The sequence below is a fragment of the Hibiscus syriacus genome, unplaced genomic scaffold (genome assembly GCF_006381635.1).
Source record: "Hibiscus syriacus cultivar Baekdansim isolate YM2019G1 unplaced genomic scaffold, ASM638163v2 tig00116939_pilon, whole genome shotgun sequence".
NCBI lineage: Eukaryota > Viridiplantae > Streptophyta > Magnoliopsida > Malvales > Malvaceae > Hibiscus > Hibiscus syriacus.
Window position 1 is genome coordinate 261,545 of NW_024063477.1, and position 24,063 is coordinate 285,607.

Genomic DNA, 24,063 nt, shown 5'->3' on the forward strand with positions numbered 1-24,063 from the left:
TGGGGTTTGGGGATAAAGAGCTTGGGGTTGGGGGATAATGTGATTCTCGGTAAAAATCTCTAAACTTAAACAGAGGGAAAAAAATACCACAATCGAAACAGAACCATAAACCATCAATAACCGAGTCATAGTAGCCATTACTAAATAGGTACAACAAGCCAACACAAAAAACTGGCAATGAATCAACCCCTATAAGTTACCATGAACAGCAGCCTTGAAGACAAACTTTATCACCAACCTTTAAAAAGTTCTTATCTACTTAAATCGATATTTGCAAGATAATCCGCCAAAGTATTTCTTTTCCTTGGCGTGTGAACGAACGGAACCTTCCCAATATAGTAAATCAATCTATCGAACTCCTCAAAAATATTCCACCACCTGAAAGGAAGATTGAAGAAATCCAGTTTAAAACTACTTGAGAATCAAATTCAATGACCAACTCGACTTTTCCATTCCAATTAGCCATCACCCACCAATGTTCTTATTCAGTCAGAAATGCATAATGCTTTATAATAAGAAATTATTTCATTAACCTTGTTCACTACCTCATCCATGATCCCATCCAATTAAATGCTACATCCCATGGGCAACTGCGAGGGTATTACTATAGTTAAGGCAACCATCAAGTGCCATTCTTATGAGAAATGATGTTTTCTATACAAAGCCAATAGATTTTTTAATGGAATCTCAATTTTTTTTTCAGTCTACTTTAATCCGATGAATTTTTTTTTCAGTTTCAGCCAAAAATATTCAACGTGAAATGTAAGTCTTTAATGGAATCTTTATATTTTAAAAGGATGGATTAGTTAAATTCTTGAAAGGGACTCAATGATAGGATCAACATGGATTGTATTTTTACATATTTATGCAATGAGAATTAAAATAAAATACGGAGATTTAATGCTTAAAAGATTGGGGAAGAAGATGATTTTAATTTATAAAAAAATATGACATGAAAAAATAAATATGATATGTATAACCATAAATGAAGTGATGAACAAAGTTAATAGAACAATTTCTCCTCTATAACATATCATATGAAATTTTACCCGTAACTTGTTATTTAATGTTTATTTGGTGTTGCAAAAAATAAAGTGTTTGCAATATCTATGTTGAAAATTATTTTTTTTTACCATTTCACTGCGAGTAAAGAATTTATTTACCATTTTCGCTTGTCCATGTCTTGCTTCTTCTTTGACTGAAATAAAAAGCGTTGATTTCTAATTCACCACAACAAAATTCTCAAAATATGTAATAACAAAATTAGCCCCCAATATTTTTGTTTGGAAAATTTTAATCTCTAATATTTTGATATATCATTTCTACATATATTAATTGATGATCATGTTATCCAAATTGATGATATAATATGTACCATGTAACCCATAATTATAGTATAATACGTGGCGTTGATTTCTAATTCACAACAAAATTCTCAAAATATGTAATAACAAAATTAGCCCCCAATATTTTTGTTTGGAAAATTTTAATCTCTAATATTTTGATATATCATTTCTACATATATTAATTGATGATCATGTTATCCAAATTGATAATATAATATGTACCATGTAACCCATAATTATAGTATAATACGTGTCACGTCACTCAAAATGATGAGGTAATATATTTCACGTCGTCAATTAAGTGCATGTAAAAATACCACATCAACATTCAACTAACGGTTTTTATTCAATATGAACTATTTTGATCAAAAATTGAAAAATTAAGAATCAAAATAATTTAAAAATTAAAATTAAAATTAAAATGCCCGTTTTAATAAATGTTGGTAATTTTTGTATTGCGTCTAAAATAATTATAAGAACAAGTGGTCCACGCGTGCTAAGATTAGCTGTGTATGTGTGAAGAAGCGTGCCATGAGGCACTCACGTGTGGCAAGGTTTTATATATACGCATGAGAAGAATGCAATGAGTGGTGCAGTAGTAGCCAAGCAGCAGTAATCAAGCAACAAAAAATTTAAGCGTCTAAGCTTTGCCACTTTGAATTCTTTTCACATTTAATCTGTGTGTGCCTTGGGAAGCAAAGTGACAGGTCTAGCAAGAGATATTCTTGCATCAATTAGGCCCCCTGTTTTTGGTTCTGCAAGAATCCTAAACATTCACTGAGAAAAACAAAAGCTTGTGATAAAGAAAGAGATATAGTTAATGGAGATGCAAAGTAAAACACAGCAGTCAAAATTTAGGAGGATTTGTGTGTTTTGTGGAAGTAGCCAAGGAAAGAAGGGTAGCTATCAGGATGCTGCTATTGAGCTTGGCAGAGAATTGGTATTCAACACAAAGCTCTGGGTGTTTTTTTCCTTTTCTTTTCTTTTCTTTTCTTTTCTTTCTTTCTTTCTTTCTTTCTTTGTTGCTTGTGGTCTTTTACACAAAATGATACTTATTTTGGTTAGGGTATTTGTTATAAAATTCTTTATTAACATGGATGAAATGGGGTTTTCAAGAAAACTTTTGAAACTTGCTTAAAGCCTTAAACTTTTGTTTCCATATGGTTGTATATACTTTTTTTTAGTGTTCTTCACTTGTTTGTGAATTGGTCCAAGTTATCTTCCATTTTCAAAACCCCTCAAACTTTTAGCCTTCTGCTTTTGGTTGCCTCTAGCTATTCATTGTTTGCTTCCATTGTCAAAAGTTATTAGAAGTTCGGAAATTTAATGTACGAAGAAGTACTACTGTGTTCAATGAACAAGAAAGCTTCTTTTTCAATCTTATTGTTGGTAGCCTTAGGAATGTACTCTGAAGAAACATTGGTTTTATCAAATTAGTTCATTGTAGAAACATGCTTGAACTTTGAACTATAGTTGCTCAAAAGAATCTCTCGTTCCAAGACTTTTTTGTGTACTTTTTTGCAGGTATCAAGGAACATTGATCTGGTCTATGGAGGAGGCAGCATAGGTTTAATGGGTTTGGTTTCACAAGCTGTTCATAATGGTGGTCGCCATGTAATTGGGTAAAACCTCAATTTTTTTATAAAGACATTCCAACAAGTTTAAGAAACAAATTCAGTGAACTGGCTTTGTTTTTTATAATTTGTCATCCTCATTACAAAAGTATTCTTAGTTTTGGTTTCCATTACAGCTGAACTTTTTTGTCATGTTATTGTCCCTCCACAGAGTTATTCCCAAGACGCTCATGCCTCGAGAGGTATGTCTGTTACTGTTACAGCCATGAAACTTTTTTTTTATTTAAAATTGAAAAGAAAAAAGAAGAGGAAATGGACCTTTAGCATACATACAACTTTCCACTGTTACGTCCTTCAAAAAAAAAACTTTCCACTGTTACTGTTACAGTTTCAACTTGCTGCTTTTTTCAATATTTTTGGATCATGGTATTGGTTTCTTCTTTGTTGGACTTTTCTAACTTTTGGGAATTTTATCATTTTTCCATTTAAGTAGCTGTTAGTTTACATACGCATAAGTATAGTGTTGGTCTTTATTTTTAGACTATCCCTTCAACTCTCATCATTGCTTCAATGCACAAAACTCGAAATCACTCACTTTCTCTCTTCATTTATCACTATTCTTATTTGTTTTTCTGTTCAACACTTTGTAGTTAACTGGTGAAACAGTGGGGGAAGTGAAGGCTGTTGCAGATATGCATCAAAGGAAGGCAGAGATGGCCAAGCATTCAGATGGTTTCATTGCCTTACCAGGTTAGTATAAGCAGTTTTGCACCAAAATATCAGGGAAAAATCAAAGGAAACTTATATCTATCAGATGCTTTCTACTTCCTTTTAGTTTGAAAGATTGGTCATTTGATGTAACCATTGTTTCCCTGTTACACTAAAAGATAGATCTAGAAAAGGTAATGAGCTATGGCCTATGTTACACTGAAAATTAGATCCTCTAGGGAGCTCTCTTCCTTTGGTTGGTATACTTTTCTTTTTCCTCAAATGTATTTCAACAAGGGGGAATCCTATTTACTTCTCTCAAAAGGCAGTACTTTTTAGTTCTTTTTTAGCTGAACTTTGACTTTTAGGTTTATCTTGAAAGTTAAGAGGATATACAATGGCAAATCTGTCATTTTATTCATAAGAGGAATTGTCCAATGTCCATTCCATGTTACCTACCAAAAGTTAAAACAAAAGAAAAGAAATGGAAAAGGCTTTGTAAGGTGATAATGATTAATGAGGTTGAATGAGAGCCATTATGACAAGAATGGTAGGCAGAGGATTGTTCATCTACTTCGACGAAGGATAGCAGCAATAAATACCTTTGTTTTTGAAATGTGGAGAAAAAGTGGGTATAAGTAGAAATTTATTTGTTAAACCCATTAAGCGACTAGTGGTTTAAGGGAGTATTGTTATTCGCATGTCCTAAATGTTAAAACCATAGCACATTGAACAACAGAGAGATAAAAAAACTACCTGTTGCTTTATCTTTTCACACTTTTTGAAGTTCATAATTAATTCCAACCATTCATCTATTTGTTTTAATCTTCTAATGTCCCCCCTTCACATTTTCCTTTTTGAATTTGACTGGATAAGTAGAATCATAGATGTCATTGCTTTTGAATACCCTTTGTCCATTCCTGTCTCTCCAATCAAATGTTGTACTAAAGTTCTCTCTTTTGCAGTATCACATGCTTTGGTTGCAAAAACTGTAGTAATGGTTTGGCCTAGACTGATATAAACTGCATGCAGGTGGCTATGGGACTCTTGAAGAACTGCTTGAAGTGATCACCTGGGCGCAGCTTGGAATCCATGATAAACCAGTAAAGTCCTGGACTTCTTCTGTAAAATATCGATTAATCGCTCAAGAAAATGATTACAGATCGATGAAACTAATAGTCATGCATAATTTTTCCACATTCTTTCAGGTTGGATTGCTGAATGTTGATGGATACTATAACTCATTCCTTTCATTTATCGATAAAGCCGTGGAAGAAGGATTTATTAGTCCGAATGCACGCCAAATCATTGTATCTGCGCCCACGGCCAAAGAGTTAGTAAAGAAATTGGAGGTATAGATTAAATAAATTTCTTCATCGTGTAAAGTGCAGATATATATATACACACACATCTTCCAAGCCTGATTCTTTCCCAAGGAGTCATAGGTGTTCCATGGAATTATAAAGTATAATGTGAAAGTGTACATATGGTGTATTGTTTCCTCATCCATCATATCTTAATCTGAATAAGATTTTACCTCGAAATATTGGCTTCTTCTTAATGTCTGTTTACTGTATACAGGAATATGTCCCCTGCCATGAAAGAGTTGCTTCAAATTGAGTTGGGAGATGGAGCAGCTTGGCTACTCCATGAAGGAGAAGGTAAATTGAATTTGGAAAAGAAGAACAAAAGACTTAAATTTTCCTTCAATGGGGAAACTGTTTATTATTATTATTATTATTATTATTATTATTATTATTATTATTATTAAAATTATTAGTATTGACATCAATATGTGAACATCAAGTCTTCAACCTTGTTATTTCACTGGAAAATCTGATTCTCTTTTCACATTGTAAGTACTAATTAATGCTTATGAACAGTGCCCTTGATTTTATTATCTTCATCGGCCAAGCTCTTATGCAGTTTTTAAAAGCAAAGTCAACCCAAGTTTCTTGTTTCCCATTTGGGCGACATGGACCAATCAGTTTAACTAACAGCCAAAAGGCTTGGACATGGACATGGACATGGACATGGAGAGATGGAAATTAAATGAGTAAAAGTCAATGCATACCGACATAATTAGTCCCGGATATATTTATAAATGGTCATTTTAATCCTTATTTTTTTAGAACATTTTAATTTTTAATGTTTCAATTTTTATCAAAATAATCTATGTTGAATTAAAATCATTACTTGATAAACAATCAATGTATGTTGCAGTGATGATGTGACATGTGATGATGTGACACGTCACACGTACAACGTCGTTAATTAAGTACATATAAAAAGTCACATTAATAATATGTTGGGTATTAGTCACTAATGATTTTCATCTAATAAATGATTATTTTGAGTAAAAATTGTGACATTAGGGATTAAAATGTTTCAAAACTGAGCCAAGGGCCCCATTACCCCTAAAACCGAACCAGGTGGTTTAAAGGAAGAGAAGAGAGCTTCGAGTGGTGACAGAGACCATTAGTGTCCCCCAAGGGTCGATGACATTTGTAATGTATGTGGAGCAGATATTAGTGAAACACAAGGAGATGAAGGGGAGGACCATGTGCCATGGACATTTTGAGACACATGATTTCACTTAAGTTAGGTCCCAGTTTCACTTCCATCTCCAAAAAGCTTAGTGAAATGTGACTATGGTTGTTGGACAGTCACTTCCCACGGTTTCTGAAATTTCTGGGAGAAAAGAATTTCCAACATGTTTTACATCTACCCCTCTGGTTAGTTCTTCTGCTTGGTGACATCCCTGACAAAGTATGATTTAACAAGTAGTTGAAATCGGTACACGTGATTGACATATTATCTTTTTATTATGATTCTAAATTCAAATGATTAAAATAAGAACAAATTAAAAATTTAATGAGTAAATTAAGAACTTTTAAACTTCAACCATCAAAATAAAGTTGAATGAAAAAATTTATAATTTACTTTGATTCTAAACATTCATTTCATTACCTTGAACGAATTCAGTGAATTATAAGTCTCCACAACAATTATCGGAGAACTCGGATTTTACCATAAAAGAAATTTGATAAAATCTATCGGTAATGAAAAGAATATTTTTGTTTAGTATGAGTGATTATAAAGTGATATTTGTTTAAAATTTTTGTAATCAATTGATAATAAAAGTATATATATCCTACAGGAGCAATTGTTCGATTTAATTAATCAATAATTTATTGTTTAATTATTAATCATACACTTATCCTACCATCAAATATCTTTATAAATTCAAAATTATAATTCAGACTCTCACTATTAATAAATTATAAGAATATTTAATCATAATTTATTATTTTAGTTTTAACATTAAATATAAGTTGGAGTCTCTTTAAAGTTTGAGTTTTATATATTTAATTTATTTGGTTCAAACATTTTCTAATTTAAATTTTCTCAACTCGGATCAAATTCAAAATTTTTTCCAACTCAGATTTTCGAATTCAACTTATTTTATCACCTATACTTATATCAATCAGAATAAGTTTATACACACTAATACATCCAAGTATTGATTGAAATTGATGAAAATATACTAAATTTTTAATAAAAATAAAATATAAACTACGTGATATCAACTTAAAATTAATACGATCAAAGCCCATATAACATCAACTATCATAATATAGGATAAAGTTCAAAATTTTGTTGTATTAACATCAATTATCAATTTTGTTGTATTATTTTATAAATTCATCATTTTTTTTTGATTTTTTAAAATTTATTCTCTTAATATAAAATTTTATCTCCATCTTGATTATAAGATCAACTGACCTTCAAAGTTCCGGAGGAAAGCACTTCAATATTTTCACAGTTTTGTTGTCTGCCCCCATATGATGGGGCTGCTGATCCTATATTCGTAGGCTTCGTTCCTTTGGACAACAAGAATTCGATTTCCTATTAAAACCCAACCTCCTCGTAAAATTCCTCCAACTTCTCTTCGACTTCATCAGTTTCCCTATCTCCTCTTTCATGCTCGAACAATCTTTTTCAAGCTCAGAAACTCGTTGCTTGACGTCGTCATCGCTACCATTAGTGCGCTCTAGCATTGCCGTCGAGTTCATTTCGACCCCACCACTAGTGTTCTGTGAGTTCTCAAGAGTATCAGAGACGAAGAACCAGCCTGAGATTGATGTTCGAAGCATGAGTTGTTCAAAGAAGAGGACTTGAACGATTACTCTAAGAGGTAGCCTCTCGTTTTGGGCAGCGTGAGTGCTCGCTTCCAATGACAGCTTTTGACAGTTCATTAGTTTGCAAATCTGCTCTCGTTCGTTATCTGTTATCCAATGATGTGCCTTCATGTAGACATCAATGGCATGATAGAGTCCGTCATCAAGAGGTCTTGCATAATCAGGAATTGTTGCAGCGAGAGATTCGAATTTCGGGAGCTTGAAATTAACATCTGATGCTGCTTCTACTAAAAATCCGTCTATCAAAGTGGCCAAACTACACCGTTAACACTGACTGGAAATATAAACAGTAATTAAAAGGAATAAATTCGTAAACCGTGTCGTGGCAAAAACCACTGCCTTAGAAACGAATTCGCCCCAATGTGTGTAATCGCTGCAGTAGGCGGACCGTCCCTCGAGATTAACACGGTCGCTCCGAATTTTGTACACCCGAAATTGGAGTGGATTGCATGTGGTATTGCCCTTCTTATCGGAAAGCACAGAAAGAATAATTGCATAAAACACTTTGAGAGTGAATTGTGAATGTTCAGAGTGAGTTGAGAAGCTGAATATACTCTCTATTTATAGGCTAGAAATAGGGTTAAAATCGTCCATAAAATTTCAGATTAAATCTCTTCTTTTGTAACAACTGAACTCTAAAAAGATAATATCCGCGCGGACGTGTCGAAGACACGTATTACCATTACCATTACCACGACCACGACCCGAGCCGAGCCGAGCCGGACGGACGGCGGCGCGCGAGAGTCCCCCTTGTTCTCTATCACTCAACAAGAAAGTGAGAAAGCCAAGCCTTAAATATCATTCCCAATAGTTTTTCTAATACTATGTAGGATTGAGCGTTACCAACAAACGAATCAATTGATCCATTCGTGGATTCCCCCTCCTCGACTATGCAAGGAGTTGCTAATGCTGCAGCTTGCTGTAATAACATGAAATGATCAAGCATCCGCTGAACACAATTAACGTCAAAACGTGTCTCCGAGTACCCCGTATTCGGTATTAGTAAGTCAACTAGGGAAGCTTGATCCAACTGAGCTCCGACCCTCATCTCCAAATTTTCTCGGCATGATGGACTAGCATGTAACACCTTTCTGTACGAAGCAGTCTAATGAGGAACTTGGAGGACGTGACTCCCTTCTTGTTAGGAAGTAAACCTACAATCTCTTCTAACAGAGCCCTCTTATCGGCTTCGGAAGTAGTCACGGTATTAACATTGTGTAAATCGTCGAAGCTCGATTGTCAATTCATCAAGGGGAGATACCTCCTAGCATAGTGCTCCACCGACGCCACGATGCTTTCCGGCCTTAAACCTTTCGATTCAATGGCTAAAATCAGTCTTTTATATAAAGGTAAACTAAGGAATGATACATCTTGGTACCACCAATCGTCCCCTGTATGTTGTGTCTTCATTGCAGTCGATATTCCATTCCATAAACCTTCATTTTTGGGACTCTGCTTGGCTTCACGTCCAGGCAAAGGCCAGCTGAATAAGCTCGGATCTGCACAGGCTTTCGTCGCTAACGAATCGATGCATCTCGAGACAATGTGAAGCTCCTCGGCATGTGGCATGACTTCTTCACATGCTTCAAGAGCTGTAATTGAGTCATCCCAATTCCCCAACACTTCATTAAGAAAAGACTCGGTCTGCATTACGAGATTTCCATCTCCATAATCTTCTGTCATTACGAGGTACTCGGCTGCACATCTGATGCTGGCGACGTTCTGCACGGTGAGTTCGATCTGTACACCGTAGCAGAACTTGGATATGAGCTCAAAGGCTATAGCTCCATCTGGTATATCATCAAGTCTCAGGCTTAAACTCGATCCTTCTCCATTGCTACACTCTTCAATAAGTTTTTCTAGCAACCCACTTCTTGAAAGCAATGGAAACTACAACAATTATCCAGAATGAGACACAGAATAGAATTTAACTTAGTTTCTTTTAATTATGCAAACAACACACCTTGTGGAGATTGAAAGACATTTCTCCAATGTTAATGCAAATGTCACTCAAAAGTCCAGATGTGCAAACCCTGAAACATAAAGAACCCTAATTGAGATCCGAGAATCTGATGCAAACATACACCTTGTAGACGCGCACACACCCTGCAGAATGTGTTTTAGTCATGGAGGTGTACAAATTATACAACAAACTACTTATGAAATTAATAATATAAACATATATGATGCAAGTCTCATGGTAATATCGCACTTAAATCCATGATTTTTAGAGAAAACAACATTCTTTTTCCCCGCTGAAGTCGCTCAATGGATTCGAATCTTAAGAAACTAAACATTGATTTCCAGATTAAAGAAACGTAGAACACAACCCCATTTCTCATATATGTGCTTACCAAGAATGACCTTCACGGTGAAAAACTTCAGGCTTAGAACCCAGCCTCAAGAATGCCATTTTTTAAAATTATTTCAGTGTAATGTAACAATGAATTTACATAAATGATTACCAGAGAACATGACAGAAATGGAAAAGAAACAAGCCTTCCTGAAAACGAAAGATTCCAAAAATATTAAAAAAAATACAAAATAATAATGGAAAGAAGTAAGTTAGCGGGTCTAAAGCAATGAAGTTAAGAGGAGTGGTTTCCAATTTTGACTATGATTGGATCTCCTTTATTTTCTCATACTTTTGGAATTCATTCCCTCCTTCACTATCGTCACTCTTTTATAATTTCTCTTACTTTGCAACCACAAATTAATTTTTCATATTTTACATTACTTGTTAATAAAGGTATTACTCTATGAATTTTCAGCACATTCTTTTCAATTAATTTTTGGATAAAGTATATAAATGGTCCACCAACTATAGGACATTGTTTTTTGAGTCCCCTGACTATTAAAATTACCAAATGGTCCCTTGATTATAGAGTATTGTTTTGTTGAGTCCCTAACTATTAAAAGTTACAAAATGATCATTCGACTATCTATATATTTCAAACTCATCCTTTTTTGTTAAAAAAATAATGGTCGTCTAAGTTGGACGTTAACTTACTGACTACGATATTTTAATGATGTATACTGACACTGTCGTTGCTTTCAAATGATGTATACTGACTAGGATATTTTAATGATGTATACTGACACTGTCGTTGCTTTCAAGCACTGATTCGACAACAAAATTTCAAGTACTAACTCGACGACATAATGTAAATAGAGAGTCAGACCATAAAATACAATTCAAATGGTTATGTGATCAAATTTATCTATCTCAGTTAGTAGGTCAACGTCTAGTTTAGATGGCTGTCAATTTTTTAACAAAAAATGACGAGTTTGGAACATATGAATAGTTAGGTGATCATTTTGTGACATTTAATAGTCAGAACTCAACAAAACAATGTCCTATAGTTGAGAATTATTTTATAACTTTTAATAGTTAGAGGACTCGACAAAGAAGTGTCCTACAATCGGGGGACCATTTGTGTACTTTACCCTTAATTTTATAAGATAGCAAGAAATATAAAAGTACAATGTGCGTGTATATATTATACCATCCCCAGAAAACACACCTTAAACCTATATTTAAATTGGGTAAGATTGTTTAAATAATGTGTTAGAAAAAAAAAGAATTGGTCACATAAAGTATAGAAAAAATTTTTTTTTTCAACTAGGGTATTTGCTATAATACTTGATGGATGTCGTTTGGATCACATGATAATTCCTGGAAGTCGTTCAGATCACACGATAACTTTTGGAGTCATCCTACTAGATGCCTTGTAATCCACATGATTTCCCAAAATCATCGGTGATCCAGACGTTTTCCTAAAGTCGTCGGGTGGACTAGTCATCTTCTCCGAATATTATAACACACACCATAATTAAAAAATAATTTTCTTTACGCTATATAGGGGGGGAATGCAAACACATTATTAAAGCAACTTTGCCAATCCAATAACCTAGAATACACAAAATTACATTAACGTCTAGCTAGCATGTAATATTTGGATGGCAAATAGTTTATCAACTCTCAATAGCAACATCCAATAGAAGTTAAGTGATAAAGATTAACAAAAAGACTTGGAGGCATTAACTTGTCAGACTAAGGACACATGGTACCCCCAATAACCTACTTAAAAAAAATTTAATTCAATGAAGTTATAGAACACCCAATGATAAATAGTTTTAACACTATATCCCACAATGAACATCAAACTGATCTCCATTATCCTACTAACTAATATTCTTGATAGCCCATTAAGCCCAACTAAGAGGACCAATGAATTAGCAAGTTAGTCATACGATGATTCAGGATCAAATTAGAAGGGATGAACCTTCAAATTATAGACCAATTTCTTCTTTTTTTACCTTCTAAATCTCTAGGACAATAATTCAATCACATTTCACTTTTGATTCATCAATTATATGTCATACCCTACGTCAAACTTATCATTTTTCACATCAAGATTCCTTAGCAATATGCTATCATGCTCGAAACATATAAAATCATAAAATTTATAACGAAATACATGCAGACATGCTTCAATGATTTATATTATATTCAAAAGTTCAGTTCATACTCAAATTTCACCATAAACACATATTAAGGCAATACCTTTATATATTGTCATAACAACACATACACAATAACAAATACAACGACGAACTAAAATCACTTAATTCGAACTCACTATATGTCTCATATTTATCTAATTATTCATTTGCTTTCTCTTTCCCTCTTCTCCTAAATATTCCAACTTCTACTTAAACTTCACATATGGAAATAATACATGTAACCACATAAATACACACTTTACTTATCAAATTCATGATCAAACGTACATGCATTAACTATATGATGAAATTTAAGGTTTAGAAATTCTATTACCTTACTTGATTACTCCGTTAATTTATGCTAAATGAATGTAAAGTCTATATATTCTTTTAAGTCTAACCTTAATTTGAACATGCATTTAAGATTTGTTTTGATTTCCTAGCTCTCTCTTACTTAAGGCTTTGAGTATTCAACAACGGAAGATGGTAGATTAGTGAAGTGATTTAAATGAAAAAAATGAAACTTTTTTGGTGGATTTCAGTGGGGTGTAAACTTGGTAGGAAATGGTGTTTATTATATTTCAAATAAAATATCCACATACATATAATATAAATCACAAATTTTATAAATTGACGCATCTTCATCTAATTTCATTAACTTAAGCTTAAGATCAAATTATCCTACACTAGATTCCTTAAATAAGGTCAGGGGTTCGAAGCTTGACGCTTGCGAATTGAGCAAACTGGGTTGGGAGGGTCGTCCTTGCTTGTGCAATACCCGATCTGGATTAATCGGTCAATAGATCGGATATCAATGATTAATTCAAAAAAAATGGAATAAACTTCCGATCAATTGATGAATTGGAATTAATACGATATGAATCTCGAGAAATTTAATTAATAAAATAGTTATTCGTGAATTTTTTTGTCATCAAATTGAAAAAATCAATTCAGAATTCAAAGATGTTGCAATAATAATAAAAAAATTAATTATATTTTTTTTAAAATATGGGTGGACCGGACTTCTTTACTTACCAAGTCAATTACAGTTTATATACAATACGTCTGAGAAGGTCACGTGATTCACCATCTAACCACCAAATCTTTCTAGTTTTATCAGCCTACAAATAGTCATCATGTTCTTATGGTTGACACACGCATTAAAAACTATAAATATCTCAATCTAAATTGAAGAGGGGACGAACATCTATAATCAGTCGACCCCCTTCTTCCATGTTATGATCTACTTTCTCTTTTCTTCTATAACCGATCATCAGTCTTTTCACATCGACTACGATTTTATATCATCAACCATATACAAATAAATCAAAAAAGATGAACCACCGACAAGATCATTTGTTGTCATCAACAAAAACAAATCAAAATTAATAAATTCAATAAATGTACAAAATGGCCTACCATGTGCTAAACTAAGAAGACGAGCATAAACCATATACAAACCACAAAAAAGAAAGATAAATATAGAACATAGCATATGTTTGAAGAGACCAATTGAACACACATATTGCTGGGGGGTTAGCTGGCTTTAGGGCATGGTAGTGCACAAGCATGGTGGATGTCGGAAGCAATAGAGGTGGATGGGGGACAAAGGCCAACCACATTTGACGTGGGACACATTAATGTTATTTAAATTGATGAAATTTAGGTTTTCAGTTCTAATGATGATGTTAGGGAAGACTCATGTCCACACAAAGGTTGTGGGTCTGAAATGGCAGCTCATCTTCTTGTTCATAGGTCTCTTTTTGTCCTTTACATACATAGATATACATAAAATTTTATATTAGGAGATAAATTTATAAAATTTTAAGGAACTAAATTAAATCAGCAGTAAAAAATACATAATTTTTTTAAAATATAAGAGAATTTTAAAATTTTAAAGAGGACAGTTGTTCTCTCTCATCCTCTCGGTCCATTTACACCAACCAATCATTGTTTACAGTAGAAAGGGATTAATGTTCCAAAATATGGGGGTTTCTTTGTCTTAATCTATTGTTTCAAGCAGCCTTTGCTAAGAGGTTATTTATATAAAGTAATAATAATGAGGATTAAAGGCCCGAATTTTCAGTTGGAGTAATGAGTTTAAAGCCAGCATATGTGAACCCTATGTGACAACTTGAAGCTAAACTGATCGTGTCGCGTTTTGAGACTTTGGACACTAAGTTTAGGTCACATGTCCCAATAATATAACTAACGCATTAATTAACGCTAAAACTTCTCTTTTTTTTAACATAGAATGTCATTGGTCAAACCAAGGCAAGTCAGGTATGAGGCTGTTTTCTCGAAGCTAAATTAGCTTGGCTATCTGGAACTAAATTTATATAACTATAAGTATTTGATATATTAATCAATTAACTTAAATTGGATACTATATAGATTTAACATTGAATGATCCTCTTAATTCAATTTACTCTATTCATAAACGAAAAAGTTTAAATCTCTGATATTGTTTAAGATCTAATGTCTCATCATATTAGACCATCTGATTATTGATAACAGAAACTGACCAAGCTTCGTAAACCAAAATTGGTTTCCTCCCTACAGTAAAATTTTCATTTTTGTTGCTTGATTTTTTTTAACAGGACAATGTATTTTTTTTTTATGATTGAAAAATAAATTAACGTCTCTACTATAAAGGTGAACAATTAAATTTATGTACGTATGATTTGAAGCGAAGAGATCAGATTTTAAACAACGGCAATCTTTCAACATCAATAATACAGTTAATTATATCATATGTCCTCTAATTATGATATTCATTTTAAATTAGTCTCTAAACTTTTAAACATTCTAATTTCACCCTTAAATTATGAATGTCATTCTAAATTAGTCCTCAAACTTTTGAACACTTCAATTTCATTCCCAAACTATGACCTTCCTCTAAATTAGTCCCCCAAACTTTTTGAACATTTTAATTTCATCTCAAACTATACGTATATACTAATTACATCCCTTATTAATAAAAATTTTAGGCCAAGTTACACTATTATATGTTTTAAAAAATAAAATGTAGGTTAAATTATGGTTGAAACTAATTACATATTTGAATGAATTTGATGATGGAATTGGAAGATTCAAAATTTTAGGGACTAAATTAAAATGAGGGTTATAGTTTTGGATGAAATTGGAATATTCAAAAGATTAAGGGCTAATTTAGAATGATAGTCATAGTTTAGGGATGAAATTGGATTCAATGGTTTAAGGACTAATTTAAAATGAGTGTTATAGTTTGGGGACATATAATGCAATTAACTCTTAATAATATTGATTTGTTGTATTATAAGTATATGAATTTAAATTATCTTTTAATTTAAAGTTGGTTTCGAAAAGTTTTTGATCTTTTGAAAAACAATTTTAATGTTAATTATACCACATCATTTAATTTTAGCTATTATATCGTTTATATAATTGAACTTTCAATTTTACCAATTATAATATTAAAATTTAGTTTATGTTTTAATTATAACATTAGGTCGTTAAATTGTTAATGGCGCAGTGATGTGATTGATAGTTGCAGTCATGTCAGTCACACCAAAACGACGTCATTTTGGTGTGACTATTTTAATGCTCAAAAGATCCAAAACGACATTATTTTATTGAAGAAAAATTGTAAAAATTTTGCAATTAGAGAGATTCAAACTCTACACCTTTGAAATAAAGGTTAAAACTTAATCACTTGGCACCCTTAAACCTTAAAGTTTGAGGCCCGAATAGTTTAGGCATAATACAAAAAATATCCATAATATTTGACTGAATAGTTATTTTGACACTTATTATTTTCTGAAGCATTTTAGCCCCTAACATTTTATTTTGAATCAAAAAGGTCCCTTCGTGCATGAAAACCGTTAATCAAAAAACGATCGATGCTCCAAAATAGGGGCCTTTTTGTCATAAAATGAAATGTTGGGGGCTAAAATGCTAAAAGTAGAATAAGGGCCAAAGTGACTATTTAATCAAACTTATGGACTTTTTGTCTTAAAATGAAATGTTAGAGGCCAAAATGCTCCAAGAAAGAATAAAGATCAAAGTGATAATTAAATCAAATATTAGTGGATTTATTTATTTATTGGTATTACACCAATAGTTTAAGTATTGTATAAAATAAATGACATGAGAATACTCAAAATCATAATTTTATTTCTTTTCTCATTTTTATCTAAATTTATAATACAAGACATCCTAAATTGTTTAATTATGGATTAATTTACTTTTGATCCTTAACTTTAACTTTGATCAACAATTTGGTCCCTCACTTTATTTTAGGTGTAGTTTGGTCCTTAACTTTGATTTTTGATGTATAGTTTGGCCCCTAACTTTTCAATATCAATTAATCTTAATTAAATATTTTATTTTGTATTAAACAAAAATTTTGAAATGTAAATCCTAATGATTTAGATACTTTTAATTTATAAAATTTTAATCATTATTTTAAAATTCTACAAAAAAATAGCCAGAAGCCAAATTGAATATTACAGTCGAAGTCACGGGTCAAATTGTACACAAAAAGTCAGGGGTCAAATGGTAGCTCAAAGTTAAAGTCTATGTTAAAATATACATATGCTCATTTAACTATTTCTCATTTTCATTTTGACCACTTATCTCTTAATTTTATCAATTAGACCTCTTAAATATTTAAATGATGTCAACCAAGTCACTTGTCGTTAACATTTAACGAAAGTATCGACGTGTAAGTTAAAAAATTGGTATAATTACACATTTGATCCTTAATACCTATATATTCTAATGATTTGGTCCTAATTTTAATTTAATTCAATAAATTTAATCCTCTAATCAAATGATGATACATGCTACCATTTGATTAAAGGATTTTTATAATTTAAATTTATTTAATTTAATTATTTTTCACTCATGATAACATGTGTCATATGTTAGAAGTCAAATGTTAGAAGTCAAACATGATTTTTGACTTCATATGTCGGCAGCCTGCTTGAAACAAAACACTTGACAACAACAAGATTGAGGCAAGTAAGAGCTTGAAAATTAAGAAAGCATGAAACATGTGAAGCAAAGTTTAAAATTTGGAGAAGCAAAGGAGTGAAACGGCAACAACATTTGGCACCAATTATCCAAAGAAGAAAAGTTCAAGTACTACAAGTAAGAAACATCTCAACAATTTATGGAATCCTTAATTGTTAAGAAGAATGAGGTGGCAAAATTAGAAAATTCATGAGAGATGTATAGAACAGAAGTTAGAGAATTCTAGTTAATCGGTGCATATTTACCTATAAATATGGGTAGTTAGTTTAGTTTGTATGAATGTATGTGAGTATTGTGTAAAGAAAAAAAATCAAGAGATTAGAGAGTGAAGCTTAATAAAGCTTTGAATAGCGAGGTTGTGTTTGTGAACTAGCCACATCATACTTTATTTTGGTTCATATTAATAATAGTGTGAGTTATAAAAATTATCAAGTGCCCACATATACTTCCAACAAGTGGTATATAGAGCTTGGTTTGAGTTTAACGTGGTGGAGAAGATGGCCAACATGATTCAACCTCAAATAAAAAGATTCACAAAGACAAACTATGGTAATTGGAGCATTCAAATGAATGAGTTACTAGGTTCCCAAGATTGTTGGGATATCGTCGAAGAAGGTTACGCTGAGCCTGAAAATGTAGTAGCAGAAACAACTCTGTCAAATGAAGAGAAAAGGATACTGAAAGAATCCCGAAAAAAAGATAAAAGAGCATTATTCTTTATTTTTCAAGGAGTATGAATCTAACTTTGAAAAAATTTCTGATGCAAAGACCGCAAAGCAAGCATGAGAGATTTTATAAAAATCTCTCCAAGGTGCCGAAAAAGCGAAAAAATGTATGTTTACAATCTTTTAGAGTTGAGTTTGAGATGTTAAAAATGAAAAATACGAAAAAATCGATGATTACAATAGTCGTGTAAAACTGGTAGTGAATGAAATGAAGAGAAATGGTGAATCACTCAATGTAGTTAGAGTGATGGAAAGATTTTGCGATCGTTGACATAAAAATTCAATTACTTGGTCGTGGCAATCGAATAATCGAAAGATTTATCTTAAATATAGATCGATGAGTTTGTGGGTTCACTTCAAGCCCATGAGCAGAAAATGAAACAAAATGAAGATTCTGAAAATTTGGAGCAAGCTTTACAAAGTAAGATGAATGTCAATGAATGAGAAGCTAGAAACAGCTACACATGAGGCCGAGGAAATCATGGTGATTACCATGGAAGAAATAAAGGTAGAAGAGAAGCACGAGGACGTGGTGGTCGGTTATATGGCACCGATCAAATAAGTAAAAACAATCAAACATCAGGTCGTGGGCGAGGATTTAAGGCCGAGGCTGAGGTAGAGGCAAAAATCAACAAGGAAATAAATCTCAGGTACAATGTTATAATTGCAAAAAATATGGTCATTATAATTATGAGTGTAGATCTACTCCTAAACGAGAATAAAGAAATAATGTAGCAGCTGAAGAAGAAAAAATTGAAAAATCTCATGTATTCCTCACTTATAAAGGAAATGAAGAATTCAAGGAAAATATTTGGTATCTTGATAATAATGCCAGCAACCATATGTGCGGTCAAAAGAAGTTGTTCGTGAAATTAGATGAAACAGTCCATGGTCAAGTAACTTTCAGAAATGACTCGCACACATAAGTAAAAGGAAAATAAAAAGTCATGATTACTCAGAGAAATTATGACAAGAAGTACATTTCAGATGTTTATTATGTACCTTCATTGAAAATCAATATCATCAGTCTTGGTCAACTCCTGTAAAAAGGATATAAAGTGCATATGACGAATCGCTCGCTTTTCATCAAAAATAAAGAAGGATAATTTATAGCCCAAGTTGATATGACTTGAAATCATCTCTTTACAATTGATATCCAGTCAGGAGAAGTCAAGTGCATGAAGACCATGATCAAAGATGATTCATGGTTATGGCATCTACGATATGGACATCTTGGACAGTAAATTACTATTTGAATAGTAAATCACTGTTTGAACAGTACCCGAGGCTCAAAAATTCTAGTATGTAAAAGGGGAACCGATTCCCCCCAAGGGGGTACCGATTCCCTCACTGTTCATCAGCCCAACGGTCATAATATTTGAATATTATGAAGGGGTATCGATTCCCTATGAAGGGGTACCGATTCCCCCCATTCTGGGCAGCCTATTTTTGCAGAAAAATCATTCCCAAACGGCTCCAAAACATCCCCAACGGCTAGATATGACTTCAAACACATTCCAAGCTATAAATACAAGCTAAGGACACTTGAAGAAGCAAGAGAACAACTATCCAAGCAATCAAACACAAGAGAAGAATTTTTCATTCTTATTTCATCTTTCTCTTGTATATATATTTTGTTCTTGTGAGCTCAATCTTGTAAACACCTACCTTAGAGAGGTTTTCTTGTTTACATTTCTTATCCTTTTGTAAAGGGGAAAGGTTCTAGCTAATCCCGTGTAAAAGCTAGGGAAAGGTTCTAGTTTAACCCGGGAAAAACTAGGGAGTTTGTAAGGTTACTCTTTATCCTCAAAAGAAAGAACAAATTAGTGAATTTGTTGGAAAATCCTTGGTGAGGAGCTAAGGTAGTGGACGTAGACTTTGATTGAGAAAGTCGAACCACTATAAATCGCTGTGCAATTCTCTATCTTTCAATCTCCTTACTCCCTAAACACAAAACCGTTCCGACCCCTCTTTGAAAACCGTTCCGGTTGTCGATTCGAGCTTCCGAAAATCCTAACAATTATGTATAGAGCATGCACTACAGTAAAATAGGTATATGGCGGCGTTTGTCACGGTGTTTTCAAAGAAAACACCACTAAATTTATACATATCGCGGTGTTTATATCCAAAACGCCACAAAATGGTAATATTAAAGGTGATTTCCCATAAACGTCGCTAAAACTCGTACTTTAGCGGCATTTTTGAATGCCGCTATATATAAGTACTTTAGTGGTGTTTTAGATATAAAGGTCGCCACAGAATCCTACTTTAGTGGCGTTTATAAACAAACGCCGCAAAAGAATCTTTCTTTAGTGCCATTTTTAAACAAACGCCGCAATAGGCTACATATATTGTGGTATTTTTATACAAACGCCGCTAAAACCTAGTACTATAGTGGCGTTTCTGAACAAACGCCACAAAAGAATCGTTCTTTAGTGGCGTTTTTGAAACAAACGCCGCAATAGTTCGGAATGTTTGTGACATTTTTTTAAAAAAAAAACACTGCAATATATTGAATCGTTAGTGGTGTTTTGTTTAAAAATACTACGTAGTTTCTTCTATAGTGACGTTTGGTTTTGAAAAACGCCGTAAAGTTTTATAAATACCCAAATCTCAATCATTCAACTCTTTTTTTATTTCAATCTATCTTCTAATACCTAACCCAACACAACCACCGTAGCGCAGCCACCAGTAGAAGCTAGCATCATCGTCGTCACACTCTTCCAGCCAACCATCAGATATGTCTTTCTTCTTCACCGCACCCTATTTTTAATAAAAACAATATTCAGTGCAGATTCTCGTGGCCGATTATCCTGCCACTGGCTGGAATTTTTTCTCTTCTTTCTCAGGGTAACTGTCACTCTTTTTATGTATTTGATTTTTCCCCTCTCTTTCTTGCTTATTTTCTGAAATCCCATCTCGTTACTGTTTGCTGAATTTTATTTGCTCATCGTAGAATTTTGGGCTCTTTTTTGTTTTCCCAAGTTTTTAATATTTCAGGTCATATTTAACCTGGGTTTGCTTTAGCTTTGTAGGTAAGCTTCAAAGCTTGGTGAGATTGACAAAATTATTCAACTATTTTCAAGCTGAAATGTGGAATTGAAAGGATGGGACTTTCGGTGATTGAGGTCGGTCTCTATCATATTGTTATTGAACATTCACTTTTTTCTTTGACTAAAAATTGTGTTCTTCTGTATAGCTTTATTTCAAATTTTAGGTTGTGTCTGCTATTTTTAGAATGCTTTTATTGAACTGAATTCTTTGGGTTCGTATAAGTTATGTGGATTATACGAAGCTTTGCATTGTATGCTTTGAAGAAATTGATGGTGTTTTCATTGTTACCATGAGTTGCATTTAGAATGCTTTGTTTATGAGCTGGTTAGAATTAATGCTTTGATGAATTATGGAGATTTTGAGCCCAATGTTTAGTATAAAAGGAACCTTATAGTATAAAAACATAGTTGGATTTTCTTACAATTCAAAATCCACCAATGTTGATGTGATTATCGCTTAGTGCCAAAATTTATTTATGGTTTCATAGAAATAATATTTGGCTTTATTTGAATGCTTTGATTTATTGTTTTCAAATTGAGCAAAGAGAATATGTGATCTTATCAAATCAAGAGAAGTTGGTTAAGGCGTGGTGGTAGTCATTCGGTCTTATTTTTCTTGATTACTCGTTTCGGTTGTAGTGATTGTTTGGTGTGTTGGTAATTTGGGTTTAATTGATTTATGAAGATATTTAAGAAAATTGGTATGACATAACAATGTAGTTAGATTTTATATCTTAATTGATTTATTATAAAGTTATCATTACTTATGTTGATGTCGTCGAATATATATATTAATAGTTGTTATCGGTAGTTACTAATATTGTTGTTTGTTTATTGCATATATTATGCCTAAGAGAAAATTAAGTGATCTATGGATTGTTCGAGCTCCTCAAGAGGAGGAAGAAACAAATAATGAAGAATCGATTGGTGTTGGATCTACAAAAGTTCCGAATACAGTTGAAGAAACTATAGAAATTAATGGTAATGTTCGACTCTTTATTTAAATGGTGACTGATTTTCTTATTGACTTGATTTTGAAAACCTACACTAAATTATTTCTTATGTAGCCGAAAATGGTCAAAGGCGCAAGAGTAGAGATCGTATGATAATGAAGGAATTGTATCAAGTTCCTATTGGGGACCGCGTGAGAGTTTCAAGTAACGATGTCGGTCAACCTATTAGGGACAAAAGTATGTGTTCTATCAGGTTACCTAGGCAATATTGCACGCAATGCAAGTCTTCAACCGATCAATTATGAGTCATGGCGTTAGATGCCAAATAGTAGCAAAACCAGGTTGTAGATTGCATTTAGGTAATAATTTCATTGTAATAAATAATTCATTGTAGTTCAATAGTAATATATATTTACTTTCAACACTTGTGTAATTTATAGGAGAAATTTTCTTTAGAGGTCTCAGATGATTATTTGAAGCAAGCGTTAGGAAAGAAATGGAGAGACCACAAGAGTTTCTTAAAAAATATTTTAAGAATAATCTTAATCTTGAAGGAAAGTTGCAAAATGTTCCTCCTGGAATGCCCAGATATCAATGGGAATATACAATCAAGTTTTGAAGTTCAAAGAAATGAGAGGTATGTCACACTTTAAAAATAATATTATGTCACTATATTATTGACTTTATAAGTCATGTGGAGTTCAAATTGTAGGACCGAGAGCACGTTGGAATTTCTAGCAGACAACAACAAAAGTTTACTCACACTGTTGGATTGAAGAGCTTTGCTCGTGTAGCTCATGAACATGTATTTTTGTTAATTATGATTTTTCATATAGTCATTTTAAGTTGGTAGCATATAGTAATTAATATTTTTTTATTTATTACTTTTTTTAAGTATTAATTTATATTCTACATTGTAGGAAATCACGTCCGACAATAGAGTTGGACGAATAAAGCTCTTCAAAATGACATATACAAAAAAGATGGCTCTCTTATGGCTCTTGAAGCTGCAGAAATTATGGTATATTTACTGGACATAAAATTTGCATTATGTTAAATTTATAGTATAACATTTTTATTTTAAATAATGTTTGAATTTGTTCTAAATTATTAACTGATTATCAGGAAGATTGAGCGATAAAAGGGTAGAGTATAAAGATACGACTTCATCTCATGCTTCTATTAATGCGAACGAGATTGAAAATCAAGTTATTGCTAAAGTTTTTGGTCCTGAAAGATATGGTCGAGTTCCCTATCAGGGTCATTCGTTACTCCAACCAAATATTTTGAATCCAGCTCGTCTCAGTACATGCCATCACACAGCCAGTCTTCTCAACAAGAAGTTAATCGATTAAAAAAACAGCTAAGTCAAGTTGATGAAAAAATTTCTCAAATGAAAGCCGAAGCTGAAGCGAGAGAAGCATCATTTCAGAAAAAATATGCAAAACTTTAAAATCAAATTGAAGCTATGAAGTAGATGATACAGCAAAATCAAACGAAGAATTCATCATCCTAGGTATTTTCTTAGGTTAATGCTTTGTTTATGTTATTGAAAAACGTTGAAAATTTGAATAATGTTTATGTTATCTTAAATTTAATTTGGATGCTTGCAAAATTTGATTTATTTATGTTTTTATGTATTATTACTTAATTCGAATCGTAATTAAATTTAAGATGGTTATTGGATATTATTATAGGTTAAATTTAGTGATACAAAATAGGAAGAAGATATGTTGAAAATCAGTTTCGATTAGCGACGTTTTAGGGGAAACGCCACTAACTGAGTGCATATTTGGCGGCGTTTTTAGGGGAAAATGCTGCTAAATGACCAACCTATTACGACGTTTTTGCCTGAAACGTCACTAAATATCAAATTTGTTGAGGCTTTTGTGACTAAAAACGCTGCTAAATACCAAACCTACTGTAGAAAAATGCCTATAAATATCAAACCTATTACGGCGTTTGTGCCCAAAAATACCG

General features: G+C 32.7%; 2 pseudogenes; one reads left to right on the plus strand and one right to left on the minus strand.

Moving 5' to 3' along the window:
- Window positions 1-1,953: 1,953 nt before the first annotated feature.
- LOC120188186 lies at window positions 1,954-5,298 on the plus strand (annotated as a pseudogene).
- Window positions 5,299-7,505: 2,207 nt separating this feature from the next.
- Window positions 7,506-10,243, minus strand: LOC120188185 (annotated as a pseudogene).
- Between the last annotated feature and the right edge of the window lie 13,820 nt (window positions 10,244-24,063).